The 8,043-nt window shown below is 34.7% G+C and overlaps 1 long non-coding RNA gene across 1 annotated transcript; it reads right to left on the bottom strand.

The window, feature by feature from the left end:
* Positions 1-683: 683 nt before the first annotated feature.
* On the bottom strand, positions 684-2,210 carry LOC128549904 (uncharacterized). Its single transcript, XR_008367997.1, has 3 exons — positions 2,178-2,210; positions 1,607-1,642; positions 684-766 (listed from the first exon to the last, which is right to left on the bottom strand). It is a non-coding gene; the product is annotated as an uncharacterized LOC128549904 (long non-coding RNA).
* Positions 2,211-8,043: the final 5,833 nt, after the last annotated feature.

Here is an 8,043-nt window from a genome sequence, read left to right as displayed (position 1 = left end):
ATATAAGATATGAATATGTTTTCTTGGTGCTGTACACCACAACTGGCACAATAAGGACTTACCTGTCTTTTACCAAGTAGCGTGTAATGCAACTGAACCTTCCTCGTAATGAGCAATGTCAAACTTGGAGCAGTTTTAGACAGGCAATATCTAACTGGTTTTCCTCATATCAATTCTAGTGTGTCTTGTAAACTTTGAGCTCAACTCACTGAAATAAACAAAATCAATCATGGAAAACCATCAGATCTTTGCTGGCAATACTATGGTATTAAGTGGAAATGTTCACGATGTGGAAATGTCAACTTTGTGAGTTTTGAAAAAAAAAAATGAAGAAATTCAGGAAAATATCAGGCAGAGTAATTTTCCACATTCACCAACACACATCATTATAGACTAGTAAAACTAAACAATCAGCTTTGAAGTTTTTAAAGTTTTTGGCAATTTGACAATATTTTTGCTAATGAAATGCCTGGAAACGGCCATTCATGAACTATTTGACCAGCAAAATGTCCACAAATACAGTACATATTAACATTTAGAAACAAAAATCCTTGGTAATTTGTTTAAGTTACAGTGTATATATTCAATTGTTTTCATCTACAGTAAAACACTGATTTCTGGAAGTCCCAAGAGAATGAGCAAACAGAAGCAGTTCCTTTTTTACATTCAACAGAGATAATTACCTGATACATTTGTAATGTCTGAGTGTAAGTGCTGCCTTCTGACATTCCAGACACAGCTGTATAGCACCACAATAATCTTCCTCCTATAGAAAATATATTGCCAGAAAATATAGGCTACCATTAAACATAGTCATTTCAAAATTATAGCTACTCGCTCACTGTTGAGGTGAAATTTTACAACATGTTCATTCCACTAAGTTTGGCACAGAATGTGTATATATGACACTGAAAATTAATAAAGTGAGCAAAAATAAGTGTTAGATATTAGTAAAATAGCAGCAAGAAAGTTGATTTTCTCCACTAATTCAAAAGTGTGCAATCATTTCCTCCCTTTTGCACAGTATTTATATTTGGTTATTTATTAGGATATCTTTCAAAAAGCAAGTTTGTACCACTGGTCATTTTCATATTACCCCCCTTTTAATGGATTTTTGGGATAAATATTTTCTTCACAAAAATCATGAAAAAGTTGCTTTAAAATATTTTTATGCTTTCTGTGGATGAATGGCTATTATCAAAGACATGTTTAATAGCAAGAAATTTTTAATTATACGAGCCCGGCCATGAAAAACCAACATAGTGGCTTGCGATCAGCATGAACCAACCAGCCTGCTCACATCCACCTGTCTGTCAGGATCCATCTGTTTTTCGCTAACAGATTCTCTAACTGCACTAGGGTTTGAAAGCGAACAGCAGGATCCTGACCAAACTGCGCGGATGGCGCAGTCTGGTCTGGATCCATGCTGGTCGCAAAGCCACTAGTTGTTTTCTCATGCACGGCTCAAATATGTTCATGTTCCTTACAAAAACTGTGACACCCGCATTAATTAACAAAGGCATTATGACTCTTCAAAGAAATTTTTTTTATATACTTGCAAGTCATAAATGTTTTGCAATCAATGCCAATGAAGAAATAGTCAAACCTCCATCATCTCTCTCAAGCGCATGTCTGTTCTTTGCTGAAAACAAAAAGTAATTGTAATAAATTTCCTAGGCTTAAAGTTTTGAATGAAAAGGGTATATTGCAAGAACAGGAACTCCGTAAAGGACAAATACAGTGAATTTTATTGTTTTTGTAATGTTCAAAGGCTTTCATTAACAGCCATAAAATCCACAAACTTCTTGTCCCTCCTCCACTCACCCACAGCACACTCAGTTGTCAGTATTGCCATCAGTTATATATCACCAATGGCAGTCAACAGAAAATAACTGGCACTTTATTATAAGATGATTTAACAACTACAATCACATCTTAATCATATACCGTTGGAATGGCTATCATTCTTATGTTTAATAAAATTTAAATACAAACCAAAAGGATATATTCTCATTGGGGTCTATTGGCAATTTCAACATAATTTAATTCAATTCTTTCCCTTCCTATACTAATATTATTATCAACAGAATTACTGTAATAATAAAGAAGGCCATCCCTTTAAAAAAAACCTTTCTAAATTAACTTATTTAAAACTGAAGTTTAAAATAGCATCTTACCAATGTCTTGATAGTTCTGAGAGATATAAGGAGGAGACTGCAACAGCTGTCGTTTTCTAACATTGTAAGCAGGGAAGACTGGTTCTTGTAAATGTAGAACTGGCTTCAGACTAGTTGCCTGTAGGTAAAAAGAATAGCAGTGTTAAATATAGTTGCCTGGTAAACAGAATATCAGTGTTATACCTAGTTTCCAAGGTAACAAGCAGAATTGTTTATAACATTTGCCCAAGACAACAGAAAATACTGGGTAATACATCATGTATTTGCCTAGGTAAAACACAAAATATGTAAATATTTGCTTTGGTACAGAACTTGCAGTGTTACATATAGTTGCCAAGACAAAACAGAATAGAATTGTTATCCAATACCAGAAAATCTATCCCAGATAACATCTGGCTTCATTAGGTAAGTCTGACAAAAAAGATCTAGGCAATATATAATCAAAATTCAAGCAGTAACTTGGGCAAACACTAAATAGAAAGCAAAAATGATTTTCACTAAAATGGATGTCAAAGTGGATATTTATAAACAACTAACTTACGCCAGTTCAAATATAAACTTGCTACCCGCGACCATTTTTAACAGATGATACTGCAATCTGTAAGTTGTTTCTTTCTGAAGTTCCATAAAACTCTCTGTAACCTGCTGCGATAGGCTGGGTGTTCTGTAACACAACCTCAGAGACTTTCTTGGAAACCTGAAAATATTACTATACATTTAAAAAGAATGTCCATTAGGGTGATAAATTGACTCAGCATCTTGCAGAATGATGTGAAAAGAGGCTAGAAGCATATAAATAAAGGAAGCAATTAAGACATTTTTTAATTCATACATCCCCTCACTCTACACAACCTACAATTGTACTTCAAATATCCACGACTTAATGAATTCCCGTGATAATGACAAAGAAAGATGTGTGTGTGTTCAGGGTTAGCATTTTGTCAAACAATTTTTCAGTCCATACAAAGATGGTGTCTACTTATGAGGCACCAATGCCTACCTCTTCACACTGGTTCGCAAAATGCCAAGCAGTTTAGAAAATGTGCAGCTAGACTGGACACCAACCTGTGGCCTTATAGTAATGTTGGATACCCGCTATCAGCCATTTCCATAATTTTCTCACTAAAATTGTGAAGCAAGCCTTACATTCAAAGTCAACCTGAAACCTGAACTCTATACATATTCTAATTAATCTACTAAGAGTCAGTAGGGTACCAAACCAGAATCCTCTACTTCCATAGATAACTTGCATTTGTAACAAACCCAGAGCAATCTTCACATGTATGAGTAGACCTACTTACTCCTGTAACTGGCGGCGTAATCTTGTCCTGTCATCATCAACTGGCTCCAATTTAAAACCTCTGGCAATTTCTGAAATTAGCATACACAAAACATTTGGATGGGTGATTTTATGTGAAAGGATTTATAAAACTGATTAATTAATATAATATACAATTTTCCAGTCTTACGCCAAAACAGTTTTAATGATTTTGCAGTTAAGAAGATTTGAAAAAGTTGTCATTTAAATTTTAATCTATAGTGCATAACTACGACCTACTTCTAACTCATATAGACTTTGGATCCACATCTTCAAAGTATTCTTATCTATCTTATCTAATACTTCCTGATCTTCCTGGGGATGGATCTGTAACTGCTCATGCTGAAACATAAATCACATGTAGCACTATTAGCCATATATTATTTTCTTTTAATAAGCAAACTTTGCATTCCTAACTAATTAACTGGTTTAGGGAAATGAACCCCCCCATCCCCACCCAACAAAAAAACATTAAAATTTTCATTTATAACCTAAAACATCTGAACACGTTTTGTAGCTATGCCAGAACTTTTCAGCTAAATATACACTTTCAGACATTGGGTCTTTGATACTAATTTAATAAATTTTTTAAACTTACACTATTCAAAAATTCCAATTGTAAGATACAGGTTTAAAATATTCTTCGGTCAGTCATCTTAATAATCTTTATAATCGGCATACCTAATGTTTGTGTACAGGTGAAAAATGGAGAGGATGCCTAAGCGTTGTGGATAGTGAAAATTACAAGTATAAGAAAATCTACAGATCACACCTTGAACTTTGCTACAGCTGCACCCCATAAACAGTTCATGGCTGATGTTTTCTTCTATGAGATGGATGTTTGTCCTAAAACAGATGTTCATGCAAGAAAAAGCATATACCCACTGCCCCTGAAGGTCAAAAATCAAGCAGGGAATCTAAATTGCTAAAATGTATGTTTACGTTAATTTCTATGAGCACCAGTTGTGTAGTCAAACTAATTCAACGTATACATTTGTTTTTATATTGAAACGGTTAGATATGGCACAAAAATGTGCACCTCTGCACAGTAATAAGGAAACGGTCAAACTGGTGGGCTGCAACAGTCAGAAATTAAAAAGCAGCCAGCTCAGCGACAGTAAAGCTTGGATTGTCTATTTGCATGTTGACTTTTGTACAGCTAGACTTACAAGCATAGTCACGCAGACACTGAACCTCTGAGTGCTAGCCATTGTCTAATAATCATTTACAGGTTTTGGCCCTTTATCCAACAATTGTGCAACTATCCGAAATACATAACTTAAGATCAAAGACATTTTTTAAAACAAATGCCAAAAACAAATACAGATTTTCTTTACCTCACTGTATTTTACCTGCTTTTTATAAATGATTTAAAGTTTACTTTTAAGCGCCATTCTGATCTAAAACGACAAAATATGTCATTTCTTGCATTTTTTTGTACAAGACCAAATATAAAAAAACCTTAAAAAAGGGCGATCATTCACTTCTTTCCGCACTCAAAACTTTGAAGAGTGACCTCACCATTTGTTTTACAAGATATCGAAACTCAGAAATTTGCTGCTGTAGCAAAATATAAAATTTTTCCGTAATTATGAAAGTGACAGTGATAAAGAAGAGAGTATTTCATCTACGAAAGGCAATGAAAGAAAGTATATTGTCATCTTCCGGAGACCTGAGTCTTTACGGATGGGGAGGTAATGAGGTTTTTAAATGTAACCTTGTTTTGTACTCAATACATTTCGTAAACTAAGTGTTTTTAAACTATTTTATTTTGCGGTAAGTGTAAAAGAGCGGTAAATCCTGTGATTTGTGTGCACTAATAAAAAGATATACTTACCATGATATTATATATGTTTCGTAAAAATAAAAACAAAAGCAAACTACGTTGTAAACAGTAAATATTAATAAAGGGACAGGGTCTCCCACAGGATTTTGTAATGGCAGTGCGCTAGAGAACCAAATCGGTCCCTAGACAGCGGACTTAAATCATCCGGAACCGGTTCTCTAAACAAAATATCGTACATAGGCTAAGGGAACCGGAAGTTTATAACATTGCGAAAATTCATTCTGTTTCTATAAGTAGATCTAAGTATCATGCCTATTATTATCTTTAATTAATTTTAACCATTCCCTTCCATTTCTGCATTTTACTGGTCTCAAAAAAGTGTACTCGCCGCATTCCGTGTCCGCCATATTAATTGGAATGATGTAAACTAGTACGAAATGAATGCGTGAAAACTACTTAATTTGTACTTGTTCGTTTTTTAAATGTTATTTTGTTTTAACAGACAATGTTTTAAATTACTTTTTTTGAATAGTATTAATTTGTATTTGCGTCATTACAGGTTTATAGATGTAGTGACAAACAAAATTAATTGCCATTAAAACTTCTTGCAGATTATCTGATCACTTTATATACTGGCTTGTAAACACTCATTACACGTTCCAAATATTGAACAATACAAGTGACAGAAATTACTTAGTTTGTTTTTAATTGTTTCTTTATTGTTTTGTACCTTTTTAAGTTTAAATTTCAAGTTTATTTCGGCTTTGCTCCAATGCCGACGGTTTCCGCATTCATTCGTACAATTTATCTTCCAATATAGCGGACATATGCGGCGAGTACACTTTGAGCCATAATAAACACAGATAAATGAAAGGGCATATACTACGCTGAAATGGTGAAAAAAATTAAGATAATAACATGGCATGACACTTTCAAAAGGGGAAGAACAAAGTGAATTTCAACAGCTTTATGCAAGAAGAAATAAAATTCCCGGTTCCCTAGCCTTATGAACAGTAATTTGCTAGAGGACCGGTTCCGGACAAATAATTCGCTGTCTAGGAACAGATTCCGGTCTTCTCTAGCACTGCCCTTTTGTAATACCGGCTCTTTAGAATTATAGCATGGGTACTCTTTTTTAGTGGTTTATCATGATAAATATCTATTTCATTTAAGTCAATTGAGGTGATGAAAATTTTATAAGAATGAATAGGAGACATCTTCGAACAGCACATATTCACATATTTATCAAAGTTGCTTTAATATAATCAAGAAGAAATCAATGCAAAATCATATTTACTACTTTTTCTACTTGATTTTCTTTTAAATTTGTTTTCAAAGGCAATATGCATATTGGAGACAACATTTTGCAGTCAACTTTAATCAAACTTGCAATTTTAAGCAACTGTATTGCGAATATCTCTGTTTTCCTTGCGAAAACTGGTCAGATTCCGTCATGGTGCTAGAGTAATGGCCCCTTAAAGGCCAAAATTTGCTATTTGGCTTTTGCAGCCATAGAGACTTCATTTAATGGTTTAATTATATACAAATTGTAAATATCTTCAACAACATAAATTCCTTGATTCCATGATTAATCTTTCAGCTCCAATCATAGGTTCGGAGTTACAGCCCCTGATTGACCCTAAAAGAGCCAAAATTGGTAATTTTTACCTTATGAACACCATAGAAAGTGACATTTTATATTTGATTTTAAACCACAATTACACAGGACATTAAGCGTCACAATAAGATCTGGTTCCTATTTCGAAAACTGGCTAGATTCCATCATGGGCTTCTAGAGTTACCTGCTTCCTGAAAAAGCTTATTTACACCCTAGGGACACATCTTTATTCTATCTTCATAAATTTTTGTTGCACGACCCCATGAGTGGTGGGGCATATAGATTGGCGGGCCTGCATCCGTCTGTCTGTGCATCCGTCCGTCCGTCATCCGAAAGTTCGTGAAGCGCCAACTCGTAAAGTATTTGATATAAATTGATGAAACCTTGCATGAGTTCTTTATCATGATATGTAACTTGCCGCCACCCTCCTATTTTTCGTCTGGCTCGCCCCCGATTTTCAGAGTTATGGCCCCTGCAATAGTCAAAAATGGCACATTTTTACCTTGAGTGACATGCCTACTCAAAAAGTATTTGATATAGCATTTTCATGAAACCTTGCAATGAAGTCTTAATCATGATATGATCTTGCCCACCCCTATTTTTTCATTTGGGTCCGCCCCTATTTTCATATTATGCCCCTGAAATAGTCAAAATGCCCATTTTTCCCTTGTGACAACCCTAGCTCAAAGAGAGTATTTGAATATAGATTCATGAAACCTTGCATGATCTTTAATCATGATATGAGTTTTTGCGCACCTCCTATTTTTCATTTGGTCCGCCCCCCTATTGTTCAGAGTTTATTGCCCATGAAATAGATCAAAAAATGCACATTTTCATCTTGTGACATGCTAGCTCAAAAATAATTTGATATAGATTCATGAAATCTTGCAATGAGTCTTAATCATGGTATGAACTTTGGCACCTCCTATTTTTTCGTCTGGCTCCGCCCCCTATTTTCAGAGTTTATTTTCCCTGAAATAAGTCCAAAAATGCACATTTTCATCTTGTGACATGCCTAGCTCAAAAAGTATCTGATATAGTTCATGAAACCTTGCCATGATCTAATCATGAATATGAAGTTTGCGCACCTCCTATTGGGCTTGTGGGGTCTTCCCATATTTGTAGAGTTAATGGCCCTGAAATA

This window comes from Mercenaria mercenaria, chromosome 17, assembly GCF_021730395.1.
Source record: "Mercenaria mercenaria strain notata chromosome 17, MADL_Memer_1, whole genome shotgun sequence".
Classification (NCBI taxonomy): domain Eukaryota; kingdom Metazoa; phylum Mollusca; class Bivalvia; order Venerida; family Veneridae; genus Mercenaria; species Mercenaria mercenaria.
This window is presented reverse-complemented; position numbering and strand designations above follow the sequence as displayed.